This window comes from Halichoerus grypus, chromosome 3 (genome assembly GCF_964656455.1).
Source record: "Halichoerus grypus chromosome 3, mHalGry1.hap1.1, whole genome shotgun sequence".
Taxonomy (NCBI): domain Eukaryota; kingdom Metazoa; phylum Chordata; class Mammalia; order Carnivora; family Phocidae; genus Halichoerus; species Halichoerus grypus.
The window spans coordinates 33,872,048-33,898,851 of NC_135714.1; the positions used below are offsets into that span (position 1 = coordinate 33,872,048).

The 26,804-nt window shown below is 40.7% G+C and overlaps 1 long non-coding RNA gene across 2 annotated transcripts; it reads right to left on the reverse strand.

Moving 5' to 3' along the window:
* On the reverse strand, positions 1-26,797 carry LOC118525987 (uncharacterized). 2 transcript variants are annotated; one of them, XR_013446325.1, is made up of 5 exons: positions 26,643-26,797; positions 25,332-25,480; positions 21,298-21,451; positions 6,549-6,615; positions 1-1,922 (listed from the first exon to the last, which is right to left on the reverse strand). It is a non-coding gene; the product is annotated as an uncharacterized LOC118525987 (long non-coding RNA). The 2 variants fall into 2 exon arrangements; XR_013446326.1 differs by lacking the exon at positions 25,332-25,480.
* Between the last annotated feature and the right edge of the window lie 7 nt (positions 26,798-26,804).

Consider the following 26,804-nt stretch of genomic DNA (forward strand, 5'->3'; position numbering starts at 1 on the left):
TGAGATACAAAGTTCATAAAGATCACCTTTAATATGAACCACCTCATTACTGAGCAACGATTATTTTGTCCGTGACTTCTTTAGTATTCATTACAGACATGTATTTTTTTAATTTTTAATTTTAATTCCAGTTAGTTAACATATGGTGTTATATGGGTTTCTCATTACAGAAATTTAAAGTAGAGTGGGTAGGAATATCACACATTTTACACATGTTTACAGCATAATATACATGTAAGTTAAAGAGGTAGCCTAGAAAGTAGGCACTAAAGATACAGGAAAAGTAAGAAATATATACAACAATAAAAAACAACAACAATAAAGAAAAGTAAGGCTTAAACAGAAGGAGATCCAGAGGATATTCTTTCAAAAGCAAACACATATGAAGTAAATGCAATACAAATATCAATTAATTATGAGGAATTTGTTAATTTTGGAACATACTAACACCTGATAATGCCTATTATTGTCATTTTGGAATATGTGTTGTTTTCCTCACAAAGTTGTTTTCCTCTCAATTGCCTTGGCCTAAAAGCTATCCAAAAGTCTAAAACATGATTTCACCTGAAATGAAGCTTTAAGGATAAACATTTTCTTTTTGAAACTTTTCAGTAAAATGGAAATAATTTCTGCCCAAATGGCCACCATTCTCCTAAGTGGCTTATGTATCTCAATAACTGGGGAGCAGGAGAGGTTTCCCTCATCCTCAGAACTGACTAATGCCCAATTTCTATGTGGCGAGAAGTCATGATCGGACTCATTGACCAGGCCAGTAAGTGAGGTCCGTGTCTTTTGGTCCTGATCTCCTCAGTGGCAACATTCATTTAACAAACATATCTGAGTACCCACTATGTCCTAGGCAATGATTTGATGATGGTGCTATTTGACGGGCTGTTCCAACACAGTTCAACCATCAGAGTATTTATTATAAAAAACAAAAGCCATTATCAGGCTCATCTCTGACCCACTGTTATGGGTTGAATTGTGTCCCCTCCCCAAAAACGTAAGTTGAAATCCTAACCCAGTACCTCAGAATGCAACCTTATTTGGAAATAGGTCATTATAGATGGAATTAGTTAAGATGAGGTTGTATTGGTGTAGGTAGGCCCCTAAACCATGATGGTTGATGTCCTTCTAAGAAGACAGCCGTGTAAAAATGCAGAGACATGGGGAGAATGCCACATGCAGCTGGAGGTGAAGATGGGACAGATGCATCTAGGAGCCCAAAACCCCAAGAATTCTGTCTGTCAGCAGAAGCTAGGAAAGAGACATAGAACAGAGTCTCCTGCAAGCCCTCAGGAAGAATCAACTCTGTTGACACCTTGAATTTGGATTTTCAGCCCCCAGAATCTTGAGGGAATAAATTTCTGTTTCTACCAGTTTGTAGTATTTTATTACCTTGGCCCTAGGAAACCAACACACCCATCCACTCCAAATAAACACCTTTATGTATAGATAAACATTGTACAGGAAAAATTTTACTACCATAAAGTACTATTTCAAAACTTTAGAGACTGTCAAAGGTATCAAAGACAAAGTCTGAAAAGAACTTGCAAAATGTTACTGTCCTTTTCTGTGGTGATACATTGACGACACACACAAATTGCATTTGCTAAACATGTAGAAAACAGCCTCTACACCCTCGAGCTACTAAACGTCTCGCTATTTGGTGACAGTGACCTACAGATCTGTCCAATTCCCTTAGACTGGAGAAAACACGACAGAAATTAGAAGAAATTAATTCAAAAAGAAAAAAAAAAGGACGCTTGGGTGGCTCAGTCGGTTAAGCGTCTTCCTTCAGCTCAGGTCATGATCCCAGGATCCTGGGATCGAGTCCCGCATCAGGCTCCTTGCAAGGCGGGGAGCCTGCCACTCCCCCAGCCTAGCATGCTCCCGCTCGCTCTCGCTCCAGCTCTCTCTCTCTCTGATAAATAAATAAATAAACAAACAAACAAACAAATAAATAAATAAAATATTGGAAAAAAGAAAGAAAAGAATTCAAGTGGGTAAAATCTTTTAACCAGGCTCCGGACATCAAAGTGGGAACTCTATGATGAACAGAGAGGCTTGGACTCTCGAGTCCTCACAGCCGTTTCTGTAAGGGAAAACTCTTTCCTAAAAGACTGCCCCGAGCTTGTGTGCATCAGGCTGGTCTTCCCTCCCCATCTTCCCTTTCACATTCGCTCCTCAGCCTCTTTACAGAAGGAAGGCACATCTCGGCAAACTGATTCTAACTGGTGCATTGCCTCGGCTGTAAAATCAAGCAAAAGGACAATTCAACATGCTCCCCATGGCGCTGAGGCAGCTAAAGACTATGGAAACTGGATTGTTTTGCAAGTCCACTCATTCCAATTCTTGGCAATTAACAAAATTGGAGGCAGAAGGAATGAAGTTGTCAGCTAATAGATGACGGAACCTAATATTTGTATGATTTTGGGCATATAACTTAGATGGAGTGCAAAAAAATGTATGGACAGAGCTACAATGAAATTCTTTCTATTCCCATCTATTTTTTTTTTTTTTGATGTGAACAAGCTTTCTCAGAGCCATATCTATAACATTGAATATAGAAACGAAATTGATATTAAGCCCTGTCTCAACAGTAGGAAAAGAAAGTTTACTATTATTATTATTATTATCATTATAAACCTTCTAGCAGTAGGAGTGCCTTTATTCATCCACAAATAGATAAACTCATTTTCTTAAATGAAGCCTTATTCATCTTAAGATATGCACTTCCTTGGGCGCCTGGGTGGCTCAGTTGGTTAGACGACTGCCTTCGGCTCAGGTCATGATCCTGGAGTCCCTGGATCGAGTCCCGCATCGGGCTCCCTGCTCGGTGGGGAGTCTGCTTCTCCCTCTGACCCTCCCCCCTCTCATGTGCTCTCTCTCCCATTCTCTCTCTCTCAAATAAAAAAAAAAAAAAAAAGATATGCACTTCCAAAAAATTTGCTTTTTGAGTTTAATAATTATCCATAAAATTTGTGACATATTTATGATATTTTGATTAATAATGTGCTGATAATAATAGAAACTCAAACTAGAAGGTACTTTTAAATTTAAAGACTTAGATCACAAGAAATAAGAATAAAATTGAATGTCTATGGTGCAGAGAATTATGCTAGAATAATAAATAAAAGACTTTTAGGCATTAAAATATATTAGGATGAAATTTTCTGGGAGAAATGGAATTGAAATATGAGCCTGGGTGGCTCAGTTGGTTGGGCAATTGCCTTCAGCTCAGGTCATGATCCTGGGGTCCTGGGATTGAGTCCCCAGTCAGGCTCCCCACTCAGTGGGGAGTCTGCTTCTCCCTCTGACCCTACCCCCTCTTGTGCTCTCTCTCCCTCATTCTCTCTTTCTCTCTCTCTCAAATAAATAAATAAAATCTTAAAAAAAAAAAAAAGAAATATGAGATAAAGAGCAAAAAGAAACAACGTAAAATGTTAATGAACAGCTGGTCTAAGTATTTTAAAATACATGATAGTGAGTATCAAATTGTTATGGTATTTATTTCCACTGGATTTATTTATTTATTTATTTATTTATTTATTTATTTATTTTAAAGATGTTTTATTTATTTATTTGATAGAGAGACAGCAAGAGCAGGAACATAAGTAGGGGGAGTGGGAGAGGGAGAAGCAGGCTTCCCGCGGAGCAGGGAGCCCGATGCGGGGCCGGATCCCAGAACCCTGGGATCATGACCTGAGCCGAAGGCAGACGCTCAACAACTGAGCCACCCAGGTGCCCCAGCCACTGGATACATTTAAAAGAGTAAAACTTTATCAATATGTCTAATGCACCAGATTTAAGCTTTGCACTGATTTAAGCTTATGATAAAAAATTTTGTATGTCAATTAAAAAATGTGTGAGGCGGGTACATTGTTTGTGGTCCATGCTAACCAAAAATGTTTGAAGAACACTGATCTAAAGTAGAGACAAAGATGGATATTTTTATTTTTATTTTTTAATATTTATTTATTTATTTGAGAGAGAGAGAGCACACGTGGATGCAAGAGCAGGGGGAGGAGCAGAGGGAGAGGAAAGGGAGAGAATCTCAAGCACACAGCCCGACACAAAGGGCTTGATCTCATGACCCTGAGATCATGACCTGAACGGAAATCAAGAGTCAGGTGCTTAACAAATTGAGCCACCCAGGCACCCTCAAGATTGTTATTTTTTAAAAGAAAGTAACATAGTAGGGTCCTATATGAGTCCTAAGGGAGCCCACTAAGAAGCAGATATGAACGCTTAGGAGGTGGTCATACCTGTGGGTTTGAGAGAAAGTACAGAAGGAGGTCAGGTACTGGGGTAAAGGGAGACTGGCTGCCAAAACTGGGTCAGAGTCTCAGCTTCTAGTCCCAGAGACTTGATTTGGTCAGAATACCTCACATTCACCACACTCACAGCTTCCTTATTAACTTATAGTAAGAACTACAACTATCACATCCTGTATGCTGTGATAGAAGCCAAATTGCAAACAGAAGGGCATTTGCTGGATCCAGTGGAATCAGACTAAGGGTGAGAACGGTATGACACCAAAAGCAGAATGATCTGAGGTTCTGACAGCCTGCCGCACCCATGTAATGGTGGCTGCACTGGAGGACTCCCATTTAGGGGTCGGGCTGTACTCCTGGGCAGGGCTGGAAAGGATCCTGCCAGCCTCTGGCTCTTGGGGCTTCCGTGTCAGTGCTAGACAGTGGTTTCTCACACCCATTATTTAGGACACTAGGATCATATTGATCATAATCAAATTCCAATCCTGTCTCCTTCATTTGACCTGTTGGAGGCCTAAACTGAAGTTTTGGACAAACCCATTCCTCAGTCACACATTTACAGAAAATATCTTGGCCTTCTTCCAACATAAGATGAATTACATCCACTGTATGTGGATTTTTTTTCCTTGTTTAACTATCGGGTAAATTTTTATTTCCAAATTTTTATGGGAATAGGAATGTGGGGGTCTCATTCCCATGTATCATCTATAAAACATGTAATAAATGCAATTATAAAATTAGCATATGAGAAGAAAAATTAGCATATTAATTATTCAAAATAACGAATAGTAAAGATAGCTCAGCACTGTGCTGATCACAGCCACTTTGAAGACAGTCGGCTAGAAAGGAAGCTTAATTAATTCAGTGCACATTTACTGAGCTCTAACTGATGCAGTGAAGCATGCCAAGATCAGAGGATAGGAAAAGAAGTAGGGCAGACTGTGCTGTGGAGTCTTTACCTAGAAGCAGGTAATTCTCATATGACATGATAGATGCATAATCAAGGAATAAAAGAGGGTTATAGGAGCACAGTGGAGAGGAATGAGGGATAGGCTTCACAGAGGAGATATTTTATTTCTATCTTAAAGGAAGAAGCAGAAATTTACTAAGAGGAGAGAGGAAATAGCCATCCAGTATTGAGAGTACAATCAATATCCGGAGACCTGCAAGGGCACTGCATTTTTAGAGAACGATAAGAAGTTCAGTGTTCCTGGAACTTAGGGTTTTGTGGGGGAGGGTGCAGAAAGTGAAGAAGGTGTGGACTTGACTAATCTGCACTGAAAGGGTGTGAGTGTGATTTCACATGGAGTGAATCTGTGGGCAAGCAGAGAAATAGCAACCACCCTGGACACCTCAGACAGACACACAGGGCCGGATGGTGGGATATAAAACACAAAAATTTGGGAACCTACCACCTCAATGAAATTTCTAGGAGTCCAGAGCATGGGCCACATCAAAATATCCCTTCTAAGGGTAAGGACAAGTTGCTGCATATGGTCCCCTTATCAATAGGAAAAAGTAGAATACCTTATGTTGTTAGGGTGTTTGGGAAGCAATAGACATATTTAGGACTGCTGCTTTGACCCATCTACCCAACAACCCAAAGGATTCCCCATTTTGGTTGGAGTACAGAGAAAGAGATGACTCTCCAATGGGTCCGGGCTGCCATGAAAGCTGCATGGCCATCTGGGCTGTCTGGCCCCGTAAATCTCCTGGTGATCAAAGTGTCTGTGACCGATAGGGATGCCATATGGAGCCATTCGCTGGCTCCTCAGTTCAGACTGTTGGATTTTGAGCAAAGCTATGCCACCCTCTGAATAGAACTATCCTCCTTTTTGAGAAACAGCTTCTAGCTGCTGTTGGGCCCTAGCAAAGACTGAACTATTCACACTAAAGCTCCTATAATGTGGGTATTGGCTGACCCATCAAGCCATAGAGCTGGATGTGCCCAGCAGCACTCCATCTTTATTTATTTATTTATTTATTTATTTTTTAAAGATTTTATTTATTTATTTGACAGAGAGAGACACAGCAAGAGAGGGAACACAAGCAGGAGGAGTGGGAGAGGGAGAAGCAGGCTTCCTGCGGAGCAGGGAGCCCGATGCGGGGCTCGATCCCAGGATCATGGGATCATGACCTGAGCCGAAGGCAGACGCTTAACGACTGAGCCACCCAGGCGCCTCCAGCACTCCATCTTTAAATGGAAGTGGTCAAGACGGGCCTCTGGCAGATCCTGAAGGCATAAGCAAGTCATGTGAGCAAGTGACTCACCCCTATGACTTCCACTCTTGCTACGGTGCCTTCTCTCATCTCAATCCATGCTGACAGCCAAGAAGGCCTATGGGAATAGAAGAAGGAAGTCATAAATATGAATGATGATCAAATGATCAGTTGCAGAAACAAGGACTATAGTAGTTATGAACATTTCCTTCTTCCTTTGATAGGAATGTATTTGTGTATATATTTTCTTTTTCTCTGTTCCATTTTCCTACTATCTAACATAATGTGTTAATAGCAGTCAACCTTAAATTTTAGGATTTATATTACAGAATATCAAAGAGGGGCTTAACTCAGCTACAAAATGAATGTATCCATAACTCTATTATTGAAAAAGTAGAATTTTGCATTATAAGCTGCTTGAGAAATAGTTGCATCATGTTAAGTAGAAGCATGTTTTTGCTCTTGTCTTTATTTGAAAATTAAATATGTTTAGAAGAGCAGCCAAGAGTGACCCCAGGCCCACCACCAGATACTTGGCTGCTAACTCACAGAGGCTATAACTACACAGAAGAAACAGATTTCCATAGATCTCTCTATAAACTCCCCCCTTCGTGGTCTACTTTAGCGGCTGAATGTTCTTGGCTCCTCAGATTTCCCAGCAAGCTCTATCTTGCATCAGTGCTTCAGGAGAATTGGCTAGTGAATGTCACCATTCCAGACTTTCATGTCCCCAGTTGGTCCCACAGCTATGTATGATCTAATTCCTATAATAAATCCTTGTCCCACAACACTCACAGCGGCTCTGCTTCCCTGACTGAACCCTGATAGATACAAAAGATATTTAAGCCAGGGCCTGAGAAAGGTAAGGGGGTGGTCATAAGGCTACCTCAAGAAGAGTATTCCAGGCAAAGAGAACAGCAAGTGCAAAGACCCTGGGCATGAACATGACTGAGGAAGTAGTGTAGCTGAGTGGTGTTAGTGAAGGGGAGACTAGGAGGAGATGAGATACAGAGGTAAGGGGAGAGAGACAAGGTGGTGTATGGCCTCAAAGAATACTACAGGAGCTTCAACTTTTTCTCTGCTTAAGATAGAAAGCCATGGGAGGGTTATAAGCAGAGTGACATGATCTGACATTTTAAATGAATTCACTCACGCTGCTATGTTAAGAATAGACTGTAGGAGGCAGATAAGGGCAGAAGTAGGAAGATGAATTAAAGGCCAATGCAATAATCCAGATGAGAGATGCTATTGACTCAAACCCAGCTGTTAGCACTGAGTCAGGTGGTGACAAGTTGTGAGAATCTGGATATATTTTGGGGCACCAGGGTGACTCAGTTGGTTGGGCATCTACTTTCAGCTTGGGTCATGGTCCCGGGGTCCTGGGATCAAGCCCCACATCAGGCTCCCTGCTTGGGGGGGAGCCTGCTTCTCCATCTCCTGCTCTCCCAGCTTGTGCTCTCTCTCTCTTTGTCAAATAAAGAGGTAAGATCTTTTAAAAAAAAGGGGGGGGAGAAAAAGAAAAAAAATAATCTGGGTATATTTTGAATGTAGAGATATTAGAATTTGCTGTCAAGCAGAATGTTGGGTGTGAGAGAAAAAGAGGAGTCAAAGATGACTGTAAGGTTCTTGACTTGAATGATGAAGAACAGGATTGCCATTTAATGACACAGATGGCTAGGGGTAGAACAATTTTGAGAGTAATAACGGAAGTTCAGATTTAGTCCCTTAATTTTGTGATGTCTATTAGATATACAGGGGAATACATCAACTGGGCAATTGTATAGACGAGTCTGGCAAGCAGGGGAGGGATCCTGAGATAGAGATACGCATTTGGGGACCATTTGTTTACCGATGGATAAGATCATTAGGAGAATGAGAATAATTAGAAAAGAGAAGAGTTCAGGACTGAGCTCTGGGGCAACTGAAAAGGTTGGAGAGATGAGGAGTGGCCAGAGGACTGAGGAAAACCAGGAGCTGATCCGGGTGTCTCAAGTCTGTGCTGCTTCACCTTTCCTGCAGGTGGAAAACATGCCTTACTGATCTGCAAATTCCTGACATCTAGAGTGTTATCAGTCATCTACCAGGTACCCGGTAAGCAGATGTTGAAGTGAGGGTCCTGCTAGATGACCTCATGGAAAGATAACCCCCAGAATGGTAGAAAGTATTTGTAAATCATACATCTGATGATGGACTTGTATCTAGAATATGCAAAGAACTCTTTTTTTTTTTTAAAGATTTTATTTATTTATTTGAGAGAGAGAATGAGAGAGAGAGAGAGAGCACATGAGAGGGGGGAGGGTCAGAGGGAGAAGCAGACTCCCTGCTGAGCAGGAAGCCCAATGTAGGACTCGATCCTGGGACTCCAGGATCATGACCTGAGTCGAAGGCAGTCGCTTAACCAACTGAGCCACCCAGGCGCCCTATGCAAAGAACTCTTACAACCCAATAATAAAAAGACAAGTAACTCAATTTTTAAAATGGGCAAAAAGATCCAAATAGATGTATCTTCCCAGAAGATCTACAAATGGCCAAATCACACTTGAAGGATAAGTAACATCATTAGCCTTTAGGGAAATGCAAATCAAAACCACAATTAGATACCCACTAGGATGGCTAGAATCAAAAGGAGAAAAACAAGGGCTGGGGAGGACGTGGAAAAAATGGAATCCTCATCCCCTGCTGGTGGGAATGCAAAATGATGCAGCCACTTTGGAAAACAGTCTGGCAGTTTATCAAAAAGTTAAACATAGAATTACCATTTAATCCAGCAATTCTACTCCTATGTATATAGCCAAGGGTTGCAATTATAATAATCAACAAGGTCAGGTTGGCAATGAATAGGCAGCCTGACTTGCAGAGGTGTATTGAGATAGTAGAACATGATGTCCCCAGGGGCAAAATAGATGGGCAATTGATGAGGATACCACTTTCGAATAGAAGAAATCAGGGATGAAAGACCATGAGACTAAGAGAGGTTACCCCAATGAGAAGTTATAATTCCTCGCCTGGTTCAGGACGTGATTCAGTTTTCAGTCCCAGACTCATTGACCAAGTCCCTAGGAATAAGGGTCCTGCAACAGCCTGTGGCGATGCATGGTAGTGGTACCAGGGGTTGCTCTCAAGAGAGGCCGGATGGATCCTGGAAGAGGACAACAGACCACAAGCAGTAGCTTTACCATATCTACCTGTCAGGAGTGGGGTCCTTGTTAGAGCAGATTAATGTGGCCTCTGTTACATGGCATGCAGCCACTGATTTGATACTTTTCCATTTCCAATCCAAAAGGAAGGGCAGAAACACTTTGTTCTCCCATGGAATTGGCAGCAGCATACATTTATGGTCTTGCCTCAGAGCTGGGTTTCCTTTCTCACATTCCATCCTAATGCAGTGTTAAGAGCTCTGCACTTTCTGGACGTCCTACAGAGCCTCCCATTGATCCCTTGCAGTGACTATACTGCATCTCTTCCATCCTGAGAGCACCAGCAGCTCATCTTCATAGAAACAGCCACGTATCACTGGCGTGCCTTAGCCTCTCCTGTCTACAGGGCTTCATCCTGCTTTACTATCCGAGGACTTCGCGTTGGAGTCCTCCTGCCAGGGGAGCACACAAAGCGAGGAGACCCACTTTACAGCCAAGGAGATGTGGGATGAGCTCAAGAGCGAGGGATCCACTGATTGGGTCTCCAACCACCCCACCTGGAAGCTGCTAGCCTGATGGAGCGTTCAAACAGGCCACCAAGACAGCACAAGTGACAGACTCTTGGGTAGAGGGGCTGCTGCCTTGTCTCAAAGGAAGGACAATTCTGTAGGGAGATTCATGCTTTTCCCCGGTGGATCAGGCCAAGGTCAGACTTGACCTGAGACCACAACCCCGCTTGGCTCTTTCCCCTCCTTTATTTTGCTTCCTTCCCTCCCTTTAAGGCTTTACCTGGATATAAGGCTTTACCATCAATAAATCACAGTGCACTGAATTCTTCTCTCTGGCTCCGCTTCTTTAAAACTGGAGACAACCAGCAATAAGGGAATACCCATGAGAGAGGAGGCAGCCCCAGAAAAGTGAAAATCATGCTAGTTACAGGTCCTCAGAGAGGACAATTACCTGCTTGGGCAAAGGATCTGCTTTCACTGATTCTTCCGAACTAAAGAGATCCTAAGGGCTGGGAGCAAGTCTGTTTCTCAAACTGGGTTTTTCACACCCTGGGAACATGCAACCACATTTCAGGAATACTTAGAAATACTTCTGGAGTGACAGTGTGCTAGAAAACATGGGGGAAATATTTTATCATATTATACTGTATTATATTTATATTATATTGTATTATATTATATTTATTATATATTATATTATATTATATTATATTATATTATATTATATTATATTATATTTGAGAGAGAGAGAGAGTGAGCACAAGCAGGTGGAGGAGCAGAGGAGGAGGGAAAGAGGGGGAGTGAATCTTAAGCAGACTCAGCGCTGAGCATGGAGCCTGACCCTGGGTTCGATCTCACAGCCTTGTGATCATGACTTGAGCCGAAACCAAGAGTGGGACACTTAACCAACTGAGCCACCCAGGCGCCCCAGAGAAATATTTTGTATTAGAACAAATGCACCTCTCTTATGAAGGAAAGTACAAAATGGACAAAAACCACTTTTTAGCTGAAACGTATCATCTCAAAAGGCACATCTCTCCTGAGGCAGGCAACTAAGGGCTCCCAGAGTTCAAGGTTCTTCTGCTGTAAGGGGTATTTGAGTGAAGTTTGATGAGCAGTGGCAGACAGCGTTGGCTACTTGGAACGAGAGACAAAAACCGGCTCCATCCTGTAGACCAATGCAAGAAAAGGCAAGAACTCGGACGTCCATGACACCATTTTATGTTTTTAGTCCTTCCCCTGATAATAACTAGCATGTCTGAGGGCTTTCTATTTGCTAAGCACTTAATTCATGAACGCAATCCCCAGGGCGCTGTGAGCAGACTCATTTTACATACGGGAGAAGTTCAGAGAGGTGACGTAACTCTGCCAAGGTAATTGGAAAATATGTGGGTATCCTCATCTTGGCACATTCTGTGTCTTCTCCACTTTTTGTGCTCATAGAATGTAGGACATATAAAAATAGAGAGATCCAGGTATCCCTAGAATAAAACACCGCTGAAGTCAAAAGAGTTGGAATCTGGCCTGAATTAGAACATTTCATTTCCCACCTTTTACCCTAATGTTCATTTTATACTTTTTTGTCCTCTGGATTTCATGTTTTCAATTGGATATTTTAAACTGAAAACTTTGACTGCTTTACCATGCTATATTTAGTTCTCTCTCATCACCGACATCAATTTTGCCCTATGTACAACCTCTTAGGCCTGGCCTGCTACATAAAAATGAATAGAAGATAAGTTTGAAAATATCAGAGATGAGAACAATCAGGTTCCACAAGCATAGAAGTCATGAAGAATTTCTTCATAGAAGAAATATTTTGTTTATTTCTTTATTAAAATTTTGCCAGGTTTCATGTATACAGTTGGTCTGCCTCTTAAAAAACGGACTTAATGCTATTTCAGGGTCTCATAAGTACAAACTCAAATCTACAACCTGGAATTTTTTTTTTTTAAGATTTTATTTATTTATTTTGAGAAAGAGAGAGAGAACAAGCGGGGAGAGGGGCAGAGAAAGAGGGAGGAACAGACTCCCCACTGTGTAGGAAGCCCGATGTGGGGCTCGATCCCAGGACCCCGGGATCATGACCTGAGCCGAAGGGAGACACTTAACCGACTGAGCCACCCAGGTGCCCCTAACCTGGAATTGTTTAGGAGAAAGGATGGAGGTTAACTTGTCCCTCCCTTATCAATAGCATCATTTAAAGAATTGTTTCATACTGTCTTCCTACTCTGCTGAGCTGCTGGGCATTAAATCCAAGGATATGTGTAGCCAGTCTCTAAAGATGATTTTGATTCCTTTCCGGCTTGCTGTTTTAGAAGTCAGTCTCATGTACCAATTAACGTTCATATTGACATGTGGTCCCCGGAGTATTCCAGCTTGCATTTGTGATATGGGAGTTGCTGCCACAGCTCCTTGTATTTCCTTAAAAACTTTGCCCCAGTGGATATGGAACATTATTTTTCATAGGTTAGCTAGCTGAGATCTTCAGAAATTTTGTTGAAACATATGGTTTCTGACATTTAACTTCACACACATAAAATACAATAGTTGCACACAATTATAATCATTTTTTAAACAGATGATTTAAAAGACTATAAAGGTCTTTTCCCCGCCTTTCTGACAAGCATTCAATAATTTTAATACTTTTTTCAGGGTGTCATCTTACTGCTTGTAAACTGCTTCTGTCTTTATAAACTTGTTTTCAATATGTAAACAACTCCAAAGGCAGTAATTACACTTTGCAATTACTGAAAAGGTGTTCAAGGTAAAACTTAGATGATCTCTGAGATAGAAAGGCATCATATAAGCCTCGTAAATGTATTAATTGCAAATCAAGCTATAACAACGTGGCGGTTTTGGAAATCACAAACCAAGCATTTTGCTCTGATGCCGTGCATTATTCTGGCAGTCTAGGCCACCTAGATCATAAAGCAGTGGTAACAAAAGTGACAATGAGGATAAATTGCAAATGAATCTTTAAAAGAGAAAACTGAAGGGGAAAAAGGAAAGGAATGAAGGAAGGGAGAGAGAGGAGAAGGAGCAGAGAATGGAAGAACAGAAGGAACCCTAAAAACCAGCAGTTCTCCTTAACCACAGTTCAGGCGTTTTGCTAAAAAGGACAATCAGGGACGCCTGGGTGGCTCAGTCGGTTAAGTGTCTGCCTTCAGCTCAGGTCATGATCCTGGAGTCCCAGGAGTCCCAGGAGTCCCAGGAGTCCTAGGATTGAGCCCCACATCAGGCTCCCTGCTCGGCAGGGAGTCTGCTTCTCCTTCTGCCTCTCACCCCATTCGTGCTCTCTTTCTCTCTCTCTTTCGATGTCTCTCTCTCTCTTTCTCAAATAAATAAATAAAATCTTAAAAAAAAAAATAAAGAGGACAATCACCCAAGGGGTATCAAAAGGCAGCTTCTGACAAGTTGAAAGAAACTGGGTTGAAGGAAGCTTTGTCAGAACATACCACATTGGATCTTCTCTCCAAGGCCACCATCAAAGTCAAGTTCATGGCTGGGACTTTGTGGTCTTAGTGAAATCTAGGGGCACCTGGGTGGCTCAGACGGTAAGTGTCTGCCTTCACCTCAAGTCATGATCTCAGGGTCCTGGGATCCAGTCCCACAACAGGCTCCTTGCTCAGCGAGGAGCCTGCTTCTCTCTCGGCCTGCCACTCCCCCTGCTTGTGCTTGCTCGCTGTCTCTCTCTGACAAATAAATAAATAAATAAATAAATAAATAATCTAAAAAAAAAAGAAATCTCAGGGCGCCTGGGTGGCTCAGATGGTTGGGCATCTGCCTTTGGCTCAGGTCATGATCCCAGGGTCCTGGGATGGAGCCCCCATCGGGCTCTCTGCTCAGCCAGGAGTCTGCTTCTCCCTCCCTCTCTCTGCCACTCTGCCTACTTGTGTTCACTCTCTCTCTCTCACTCTCAGGATAAATAAATAAAATCTTTAAAAAAAAAGAAATCTAAATGTTATCATAATGCTCCTTCCAATAGCCACATAAATAACCGAGAAACATGTGGCATAGTGGGTTTCTGTCCTACCTTGGCCACTTACTGGTATTGTAATTTTTGACAATTAATTGAACGATGTGGGGCTTTACTTTCAGCACATTGAGGTGACAGGCAGAAATGGATGGGAAGTCCAGGGCCATCTCTTATTACTGCATGATTTTAGGAAAGTTTCATAACTTCTATGAATCTATTTCTTCAACCATAAGATGTGAATAAGACCTAAAAAGATTGTTTGGAAAAGGCCAGACAAGAGTACATAATGTTATAATTCCATATAAAACTCTAAAAAATGCAAACTAATCTATAGTGACAGAAATTAGATCAGTCGTTGCTGGGGGAGCCAAGAAGCAGGGAGAGGCAGGAGGAAAGAATTACAAAGGTGTTCAAGGAAACTTTTGAGGTGGTGGATATGCCCACAACCTTGATCTGGTAATGATTTCACAGATATATACATATGTCAATCTCATCAAATTACATATTAGACATTTTAAACATTTATTGTATGTCAATTATACCTTAATAAAGCTGTGTTTTTTAAAAGGGTCAGAAGGGTGCCTGGGTGGCTCAGTCGGTTGGGAGTCTGACTCTTGGTTTCGGCTCAGGTCATGATCTCAGTGTTGTGGGATTGAGCCCCATGTTGGGCTCCGTGCTTGGGATCCTCTCTCTTCCTCTCTCTCTGCTCCTCTCTTCTCTCTCTCAAAATAAAGAAATCTTTTTTTAAAGTAGAAGAGTCAGAGAATTAAATGAGACAGTATATCGCAAAACAATTTGCAAAGTATATGGTACAAGTAAGTCTCCAAAAATGAGTGCCTTTTCTTACTTATGTCACAGAACTATTTAAAATGCTACTGTACTCTACAAACATCTGTCAATATTATATATTTTTTAAAGATTTTATTTATTTATTTGAGAGAGAGAGAGAATGAGACAGAGCATAAGCAGGGAAGGGCAAAGGGAGAGGGTGAAGCCGACTCCCCGCTGAGCAGGGAGGCCGATGTGGGACTGGATTCCAGGACCCTGGGATCATGACCTGAGTCGAAGGTAGACACTTAATCGACTGAGCCACCCAGGTGCCCCTAGATTTCACTAAGACCACAAAGTCCCAGCCATGAACTTGACTTTGATGGTGGCCTTGGAGAGAAGATCCAATGTGGTATGTTCTGACAAAGCTTCCTTCAACCCAGTTTCTTTCAACTTGTCAGAAAAGAGAAATCTACCTCTTTAGAAGCTGCCTTTTGATACCCCTTGGGTGATTGTCCTCTTTATTTTTTTTTTTAAGATTTTATTTATTTATTTGAGAAAGAGAGAGAGAGCATAAGCAGGGGGAGGGGCAATGGGAGAGGGGAAAGCAGACTCCCTGCTGAGCAGGGAGCCTGATGTGGGACTCAATCCCAGGACCTGGGATCATGACCTGAGCCAAAGGCAGAGCCACCTAGGCATCCCTCTGTCAATATTATAAACACTGAAATCTTCCCAGCAGTTTTATAGCTGGATAAATATTTTCAAAGAAAAATATGGGACAATATGAAAATATCTCTTTTTTAGGATATTAGTTCTGTGACTTTCAAATCTTTATTCAAAGCATATTTTACATTGTTGGAATCACGTCGCACATAGGACTTGCATGCCACCTTTCCACTCTATGTTTTAATCATAAAATGTCTGCATGTTATTTTTAATGACTGCCCTATAATTTTCTCAGTTTTCTGGAGAATTTTCTCAAGAATTTGGGATATGTTTTGAAGATAGAGCTGCCAGGATTTGCTGATGGACTTTGGGGTATGAAAGAGAGGACCCAGGGGTGATGCTGAAATTTTTTGCCTGAGCAATTAGAAGTTCAATGAAGTTGACTTTGTCTGGATGGGGAAGAGTGTGGAAGGGCAGGTCTGAAGAGAGGATGAAGAATTCATTTGGGGACAAGTTAGGTGCTAAACATCAAAATGGACATATGGAGTAGGCACTGGACAGGAGATCAGAGGGGAGGTCTGACTGGAGATATAAATTTGGGAGTTCCCAGCATAAAGACAGGATTTAAGACCATGAGCTGCATGAGGTCTTCAAGGGCATGAGTACAGAGAACAGAAGAAATTCAACCACTGAGTGATGGGGACCACCTAATGTCTAGAGATGACAAGGGTGACAGAAAAGGAGAGTCAGTGAGGAGGGAGGAAATCCCAGAAGAGTTGTCTGTCCTGGATGCCGAGGAAGGAAAGTGTTTATGGGACAGAATGCTGCAGGTCATCCTAGGAAAAGGAGGACAAGAAAGTATTCTTGAAGTAAAATGTGGCTATATCAAGGAAGATTTGGGTGGAGTGCTTGAGCAAAACTATTATTGGAGTGGATTCAAAAGGTTAAAGAGAAATTTCTCCACAGATATAAAATGGCCAATAAACAGATGAAAAGAAGCTCAGCATTATTAGCCATCAGGGAAAGACACATCAAAATGACCATGAGATACCATCTCACACCCACGAGGATGGCTAGAACCAAAGGAAAATAACAAGTGTTGATGGAGGATGTGTAGAGAAATGCTTTCACACAGGGGGACATTTTTAAAAGACCTTATACTGCCATTTTCCCTGATGTCAGCCAACATTTCCCTTCTTCAGCTTCTCAGGAATAGTTGATGTAGGAACGGAATGATCTGTTCCTTGGATGTCTCGTAAGCATATAAGGCTGAGTACTTTTTTATTGAAAGAGTTTTAATTACTTTATTATACAAGCAGGCTTTCTATCTTTTCTAGGTATTTACATTTTTTTCTCTGAGTTTTCAAATTGATTGACATAAAATTGTTCATGGTATTCTCTTACTGTCTTTTAAATCTGTAATGTGTATGTGACTGTGTTCCCACTTTATATTCTTAATATTTTCTATTTGTGTAATAATCTCTTTTTCCCCCACAAATCCTGCCTGGTGATTGTCTAGTTTATTAATCTTTTTTTATTTTTTATTTTTTTGTTTCCCTCCCTTATTAATCTTTTTTTAAAAACCAACTTTTGTTGATCATCTCTATTGTGTTTTACTGTATCATCTATTTCTGCTCATTATTATCTACTTTTTTCTACTTGCCTTGAGTTTATTTTTCTAACTTCTTCCATTGGATCCTGAGCTCACTAATTTTCCACATTGCTTCTTTTCTAATATAAGCATCTAATGTTATGAATTTCCCTCAAATATTACTCTCATTGCATCTCATAAATTTTGATATTTCAACTTTTAATATTGTTCAGTTTTAAATATTGTCAAATTTCAATTAATGACTTTTACTTTGAACAATGATTTACCAAAAAATTTACGTTTTAATATCCAAAGTTAATTTTATAGGTCTCATTTGTCATTTTATTGTTGGTATCTGAATTAATTGCATTGCATTTAGAAAACACTGTCTGCATATTACTGATTCTATGAGAATTTGTTGAGTCATGCTTTATGACGAGGCATTTAATCGACCTTTGTAAATGCTCCATGAACGCTTGAGAACAATGCACATTTTAAAATGGTCGGGTACAGAGTTTTATGTATGTCCGTTAGATTAAGACTGTTAGTTGTAGTGTTCAAAAAGACTTTGTTTAATCTTTTATATGCCAGGAGCTCTGCCAGCTGAGATGGGGGAGAGAGAGAGAGAGAGCAAGCAAGCTGCTAGGTTTCAGAGTAGCTGATTAAAGCAACATGCCAAGAATGAAAGAGCTGAGCCTTTATTCACTTAATGCTATGGTACGCAAGAGGCTAAAGTGGAGAGAATGCAGACTCCCCCTGTTGCATTTTCCCACAGGGAACAGCACACTGATCAAAGTCAGGTGGATCAGTGCAGATGTGGGGGTCATCCCACCATTGAGGGAGCCCCGGAACAAGAGTCTAATAGTTTTATCGACTGGGTGGTCCCAGTGAGGACAAGGGGGAAGGGCTAGGAGTGGAAAAATTCTGAGTCAGCCTGGGTAGAAGTGCCCTCAGGGTTTCCCCCTCTGCTCCCTAGAAGGAGGCCTCCGAAGGGGTACCTGGAAGACCTGTGCCCCAGGCTCGGAAAAAGACACCTAGAAATAAAGACTCTGGCACTAGGGATGCATATATGTGAAAGAGCATGATTGGCCAGAGAGGCGTAAGTCCTTGACTTCAGCTCTTCTCAAGGGCTGCAGTGCTTGGTGTCCGGTGTGGGATGGGAAGCTGCCCCCAGGAGGCCTGCCACATAACACCGCTGTAATTGCCTAAGGTCAGGCCTGAGAAATCGCACAAATGTTTTAACTCAGAACCATACTCCTTACCATATTGTCCGCTTGACCCATTAATAATTGAGAAAGGTTGGTTCATGGTGATAGTGGATTTATCCATTTTCCCTGTAATCCTATCAATTTGTTTTACACATTTGAGGCTGCTTTATTAGAAGTGTACAATTTTGGACTCATTATACCATCCTGGTGAATTAAATAATCATAACAATGGCCTCTATTGGGGCACCTGGGTGGCTTAGTTGGTTAAGCGTCTGCCTTCAGCTCAGGTCATGATCCCGGGGTCCTGGGATCGAGTCCCATATCCAGCTCCTTGCTCAGCGGGGAGGCTGCTTCTCCCTCTCCCTCTGCCTGCTACTCTGTCTACTTGTGCTCTCTCTCTCTCTCTCTGTCAAATGAATAAATAAAACCTTTAAAAAATAAATTAAAAAATAAAATCTTAAAAAAAAAAACAATGGCCTCTATCTTTAATAATGCCTTTGCTTAACAATGTGTTATGCTGATGCTGATATTAATATAGTTATACTAGGTTTCTTTGGTTAATATTTTTCCTGGAAAACTTTTCCCCTTCCTTTTACTTTCAATCTTGCCATATCCTTATACTTTAGGCACGTCTCTCAAAAATAGGACACATCTAGGGGCACCTGGGTGGCTCAGTGGGTTAAGTGTCTGCCTTCAGCTCAGGTCAAGATACCAGGGTCCTGGGATCGAACCCCATGTCAGGCTCCCTGCTCAGTGGGGAGTCTGCTTCTCCCTCTGCCTTTCCCACAACCCGCCCCCCTACTCATGCTCTCTTCTCTCTCTCTCTAGTAAAGAAATAAAATCTTTAAAAAAAATAGCACATTATCTAGATTTTTAAAATCTAATTTGATAAAACATCTAAGTTTAGTCATTTATATTTAGTATGACTTATTTGGACTTTTTCCTATCTTACCTTGTTAATCCTATTTGTCCTGGATTTTCTGGGTTTTCTCTTATCTTGCGTTTTTGGGGATTTGATTATGTATTTTTTTCTTTATTCTATTTCTCTCTAATTGTTTGGATTTATCTATTTTTCTTTTCTTTATTGATTTCCCTTGAGATGTTATCATGACTATTTCACTTAACAAAGTCTAAAGTTAATTTCTTAACTTTGGCCAGAATAATAAAAGGACCTTGGAATACTTTTACTCTCATTGCACTTTCTCCCATCATATGTATTATTATGTTGAACAGTATTTTACTGCTATTTTTTTATTAATACTATACACTAGATATTATTATACACAAATCTATTTATTTGGGTTTACATACATACCTCCCCTGAATATTATTTTAATCATTTTTCTCAGACCATCTACTGGATCATTATTTTTTAAATTATATCTTTTAGAAGTTTCTTTTATATAGTTATCTAGGTAGTCAACTCAGCTTCTGTTTGTATATAATTTTTTTCACCTTTGTTTTGAAAATATAGTTTTGCTGAAAAGAAATTCAAGGATGATGGTTATTTTCTCTCAACATTTTGAAGGTATATTATTCCACACTTTCTTTTGACTTCCTTGGTTCTGTGGAGGAGAATGGTGTCATCTTCATTTATGATTCTAAACTCTTTCCTCGTTCGTGGTTTTCTGCAGTTTCATTGCCTATATTTAAGCATGGATTTCTTTCTCTTTTTTCTTTTATTTATTTATTCTTTATTTTTTTTTAAAGATTTTATTTATTTATTTAATTGACAGAGAGAGACAACGAGAGAGGGAACACAAGCAGGGGGAGTGAGAGAGAGAGAAGCAGGCTTCCCGCGGAGCAGGGAGCCCGATGCGGGGCTCGATCCCACGACCCTGGGATCATGACCTGAGCCGAAGGCAGTCGCTTAACCAACTGAGCCACCCAGGCGCACCTCTCTTTTTTCTTTTAGAGATAAATGTGTTTCTTCAATTTGTCCCTCTTTTTGAGAGAGCAAGAGAGAGAGAGCGTGCTACAGGGATGGGGTGGGGGGGAGGGGCAAGCTGCAGAGGGAGAGAGAGAATCCTAAGCAGTCTCCACACCTTGCCGGAGCCGGATGCCGAACTGGATCTCACGACCCTGAGATCATGACCTGAGTCAAAATCAAGATCAGATACTTAACAGACTGAGCCACCCAGGCACCCCATGATTTGTCCTTTTTGAGATACAATGTGGATTTTTTTCCTTCTTGACCTATAATGTGCTTCCCACTCTCCTTAGGTGATCAGAGTCCCCTTACTGAGGTAGGCATGAGGCTCAGTTCTGGTCAGTTTTCACAAGAGCAGTTTTCAAGGGGTAAGGGCTGTTGGGGAAAGTTTCACAGCTGAGAAAAAGAAACAAACAGGGTATCTGCTTCTGGCATTATGGCTGACCTCCTGCTCTGAGGGGCTCTTCCACTGAAGGTCTACTAACACACTGCATAGGACACACTTTCTGATATACTGCTGGTCTCCCAAGAGTCAACAAAGATCTTCAAGGACAGTCCTCCTTTCTTCTCCTCTCCCATCACTCCCCCACAAAAGAAAATAGATTTGAGCTGGGGTCTGAGAAAGCATAGTGGAGCTGGGGTTAGAACAGTGAGCAGCCAGTTAGGAAGGAGGAAGAGAATAAATTCTGGTTGGGAACCCAGCAGAGTTGGCCACATAAATGGCCAAGTACTGGGAGGAGTATGTGGAGAAATGAAACTATAAATTTCTTAAGGTGGTAGATTTATGGGGTGAGGGTTTTTTTTTTAACTTTTTAAAAAAAATTCAATTAATTAACATATAATGTATTATTGGTTTCAGAAGTACAGTTCTATGATTCATCAGTCTTATATAATACCCGTGCTCATTATATCACGTGCCCTCCTTAATGTCCATTACCCAGTTACCCCATCCCCCCACCTCCCTCCCCTCCAGCAACCTTCAGTTTGTTTTCTATGATTAAGAGTCTCTTACGGTTTGGGGTTGAGGGTTTTTGGTTATTTTTCCAATTTGACTTGTTCAGATGTTCTCTTTTTATTGCTTCATATCCTTAGGCCATTGAAGCTAAATGTCCAGGTAAGACCAAGACACTAGACATCTATATATTGATTTGTTCACTCTAAGGATTCTGAAAAAAAAAAAAAATGCTTGGTTAGGTTAAGACTCAGCAGTGTTCTCAAGAAAACATTTCTTCCTGGTATATTTATAGACTTAAATTTTTTCTGCTTATCATATTCTTCATATACTAATCTCCTGGTAAAAGGAAATAGATAACAAATGGGTCTGAAGGACACTTCAGAAGCTGATTTTAACTGATCAATCTTGTTTATTGTATCCTAGTGACATTAAAAAGGCCTAATGGCAAAGGAACTAGAGATGAAAGGAGACTTAACCCAAACTTTTATATGATTTGGTCTATGTATCTTTTATTTTCTGCTGCTCAAGGTCCTTAGTATGCTGGACTAAGAGAAATCTTAGAGTTCATGAAATCCTCATTTCTCTGAGTACAAACTGACCGGTAATTTAATGTGAAGAGCTTGATACAAAAGACCATTTCCCTGTTTCTAAGATGCACGTGTTTTTCATGTTTAAACATTTTTTAAAGGAAAATGCCTTACAATTGATAAATACATGTGGTGCACTGGGTCCCCCTCCTACCCCCTTGAAAAGCAGCTTTAAACTGATGATTTATCTTAAAAAGTTAGGAAACATGGTTTATGCCTTGTGTCTGTCATCTGCCAACCCCACTCCCAACCCAGGCAAGCCTAGTATAGTGTCCGGCACATAGTACACACTCAAAAAACATTTGTTGAGTGAATATATGAATACATGTAAGGTATAAGTCAAGGAGAACATGTATTCTCCTCCTTCACATTTATCTTTCTTCCTTCCGATATACTTGTGACAACCCAGTAAATGAACTGCTTTTAGGAAAACAGGAGGGAAATTGACTTCGCCACGGGAACTAAGTGGGGTAGTTTCTTTGCATTACGTGTCATCTTTTTTGGTGTTATTTTTAACTTAAAAATCTCTGGATGTCAGAACTTACTTCTGGGGACATATTATTGACAAAGGAATTGTCAAGTAAGTTTAAAAATGTTGAGATGTACTCTGTCAATTATTAATGTCATGCTAATTATAAATTCAAACTAGACTCTTAGACCTCAAAGTGAGCAATGCTTATCAGAGGGTTGGGTGACCTGCTCTGGCCCTGGACATTGCAGAAATCATTTCAGCTCTTCTCAGTGGCTGAGCTTCATCCTTATTTCTAGTGGTAATGACTAAGGTCCTAGGGCTGGGACATAGATGGAAGCAGGCAGAAGAGTTGAACATGCACAAGTTTTGAAATCAAATGAAGTTGGGTTGAAACCCAGACTCAGACACTTAGTAGCTACGTGAACTTTAGCAGGTTAAACAGCTTCTCTTGAGGCCTCAGTTTACTTATCTGTAAAGTCAACATAGACATATGGATATTGGAGAATTGGTATGAGGAGTCAATGAGGATAACAAATACAATGTCCTTTGCGTAACAAAAAAGGCTAGTTTTCCTTCCTTCCTCATCTCCCTCCTTGGGTAACTTCTATAGGAATACCCACACCTCAGAATATTTGGGAAGTATTGCTTCAGTGCTTGATATCCTGCCTTCATAAATACATTGTATACTCTACCCCTTCAACTAGCAAAACTCTTATGTCCTTAGAGAAGAGTTTTTCTATGATTGAGATTTGTGAATGACTCCTGTGATTTTTGCTGTATCTTATAGACCAATGATACCATTTGCTTAGTATATGTTAGACTTGCCCAAAGGTTTAACATGGGTAAAATCACAAACACGATATTCTAATTATATACACATACAAGAACATACAATTTCTCTGATGGGTATTAAAACAAATAACTACTATATTTTTGTGATTCACATGCAGTATGCTAATATAGGAGTCCCAAACTACTCTAGGTATTTTATTTTATTTTTTTTAAAGGATTTTTTATTTATTCATTTGAGAGAGAGAGAGAGCACGAGTAGGGGGTAGGGTCAGAGGGGAAGGGAGAAGCAGACTCCCCACTGAGCAGGGAGCCCGACATGGGGCTTGATCCCAGGACCCTGGGATCATGACCTGAGCTGAAGGCAGATGTTTAACCGACTGAGCCACCCAGGCGCCTCTACTCTAGGCATTTTAAATAGAAAGGGAAAATAAATAAATAAATAAATAAATAAATAAATAAATAAATAGAAAGGGATTTAATACAGGGAATTCGGTGCTTACAAAACCACTGCAAGTGCTGGAGGACTAAACTTGGGGCTGAGCCTTCAGGATTGACTCCCATAACACTGCAGAACTGACCTGCCAAGGATAATTGAGTTTGTTTTATTAGTCATCAGAATTATCAGAAGGTAGTTTTTAAAGGGTCCATCCCAAATCTTCATTATTGCTAGAAAAATAACACTTATGATAAAAAAAAATCCTGCTGCTGGTGAATCAGAAATGGCATCTTTATGAAGGACGATTTATTCATTCATTGATTTTGTTTCTCCCCCTCTAACAGTTCTACTCCATGTTTATCCTATGTGTTTAATTGATTTTTTTTAAATGCTTTTTTGTATGGTAATGTATGGTTACATACTTTTGTAACCATAGACTCTGGAAAATAAAAAAAGGAAAAAATGAATATAAAGATCAATTGTACTACGATAATTGGCATGTAGAGCTTCACACATATCCCTACTGAGTTTTTGACACCTTTATTGAGATACATTCACCCATTTAAAGTTTTTTGGTATATTCAGCGACGCCTGGGTGGCTCAGTCGTTGAGCGTCTGCCTTCGGCTCAGGTCATGATCCCAGGGTCCTGGGATCGAGCCCCGCGTAGGTCTCCCTGCTTGGCAGAGAGCCTGCTTCTCCCTCTCCCACTCCCCCTGCTTGTGTTCCCTTTCTCACTGTCTCTCTGTCAAATAAATTTAAAAAATCTTAAAAAAAAAAATTAAAGTTTTTTGGTATATTCATAGGAGTGTACAATCATCACCAAAATCTCTATTAAATTTCATTTTTATTTTTAATTCATTTTTCTAAATCTCATAATTCTGCCTTTCAGATTACTTATTCTTGCTTGCATGCATGCACTCCATTTCTGCTCCAATAAAACCGCACAAACAAAGGTTAAAACACTTGCCAGGTGGCTGCAGGTTGAAATGACTCCATTCAGCAGCACTTTTTTTTTAAGGTAGAATAACTAAGTAAGTTATAAAACCACCCCAACTATGATATCAATTGATGCCAACCCAGGCAGCATGAAAAATACAATGGGGAATGTTTTGCCTGTTCTTCTAGCCGGTGACTCCAAAGGAAAAGGAGAGAAGTGCTGGCTGGCATAACTTGTTCTAAATGCAGCCATTCTATTTTCCTAAGGCTCCTAGAATTTTGCTAAAGACTGACATCAAATCTCCGGGCCTGCAGTTTCAGCAATACACCCCTCCCCCGCTTTCTAAAGATCAGTAAGGTTTGTTTTTGTCCAGTCTCTGGCATCTCCTTGTGAGCAGGGAGTTTATTCATTGCTCTGATGCTTCCTGGCACACAGTAGGCCCTTGATATATATATTTATTGTGTGAGTGAATAAATGCCTTTCACAGAGATTTCTCTAGTGTTTTCATGACCATTTTTACTATTTATTTTGGTAATAACTGTCACATGCTAACTTCTCCCTGCCCATCAGCCCTTATCTTAAATGTCACTTCCTACGGGAAGCCTTCCTGATTCTTCACACGAGATAAGATGCTCCTAAGCTCTACTTGCCTTCACATCACTCTTATTACTGATTAAAATCTCCACGAGGGAAGTTTCGTGTTTATTTACTACCATGTTTACCTTTATATTCCAATTCTAAGCTCAGTGCCCATCACATAGTAGATACTTAATCAGTATTTGTTGAATAAATAAAGTTAACTGGGATGTAATTCGTCTCTGTCTAAAGGCAAGAATTCATTCAGCACAGCCAGGTGAACTATTCACCTGTCTTGGCTTTCAAGTCGTCTTCTTCTTCTTCTTTTTCTTTTCAAAAAACAACTTGTTGGGGCATAGTTTAGAGATGATAAAATTCATCCATTAGATTCTTCTTCCTAATGTTTCTCTCTCATTTTTTCTGGGTGAAGGTCATTTTTCTAATGGTAAAAATGGGAGAAGATAGAAGTGGAATGGAATGTTAACTTGGAGAGAGAATGGGATCTTAGTGCCCAACTTACTAGGCTTTACTTCTGTTTCATTTTTCTTTGTGATCATAAGCAAATTAACTTCTCTAAACCAGGAATTCTAATCTGTGAAGTTGAACTAGTAAGAGTTTTTTCATTGGATCCTCTACGGATTACGGAGATGACATGCAAAAGATCTGTCCACTGAACCACTGTAGAGGTAATAATTCCAAAAAAATGTAGATTCCCTCTCTTCTCTCTGCCATCTATGAACCTGGGACCCCCTAAACAGTAGGTCTATTCTTTCACCATTATCATTATTTTGTTATGAGCATATTAAAACAACCTTCTTGATTCCTTAGCGTTTCTGCAAGCCTCATTCATTCTCAGGTTTAGCTCTCCTGACACTATTCTTACAGATTTTTGTCCCTCTTTTTATTCATTCTTCCGCATATGCTTTTTCTCTCCATCTTTTGCATATGCTAGTAGGAAATACAAGCCCCACCTGAGCTCATTAGAGAACGGTCGTTCCTTTGGTTGCCATTCTCTTTCTCCTTCACTGTGAATATTCCACTGTGAACTCAGAATTTTATTTTTCAAAGCCTCCCGTTCTTTTAAAAATGTGTTTTCTTTTACACCCTCTCGTCTCGAAATCGTACCTTTCTTTTCCTTGGATCTGTGTCCTAAAGTCTCCGACCGCCTGCCTCCTCTCTGTCTTAAATTATGGTCACATCCGCAAGGTTCCTATAGCTTCCCCATGACCAACCAATTCTTCCCCGGGAGTCACATTACATCAGCATTACTAATGCAATACCGTTTATCCTAGGCAGTCAATTAAAAACGAACCTCGGTACTGATCTGATTTAGCATGGAGGATGAATTGTCTTAAGGTCAAATGCAAACTGCTGCAAGATTTGGGAGACAGATAATTATATGCATACTAAATATATACCTGTTGAATTTGGGCTTTTTCTCAAAGCTTCAGAAACCCTGAGCTCTCCGATAATTGGGATGGTAAGAATGGTAGGTTTCCGGAAAGTTCTCAAAAAATTAGACTCCATCTAAACGACTGCTCCATACGCTCAAGGAACACCCACCAACAAAACCCACCCCCACAACCACCAGATTATCTCACCAGCAAGTGAGACTGCAAGGTTTGGGGGCCCGGCCGTACCATTACGCGCGGCGCATGGGGGGGTTCGTGCCCATTTGGCTGCGACTGACCGTTTCCCCGTCGCTTGGTTTTACCCCTGCTCCCCCTGCGCAGGCACCTAAAGTGCGTCAGGCCGGCGCTTTA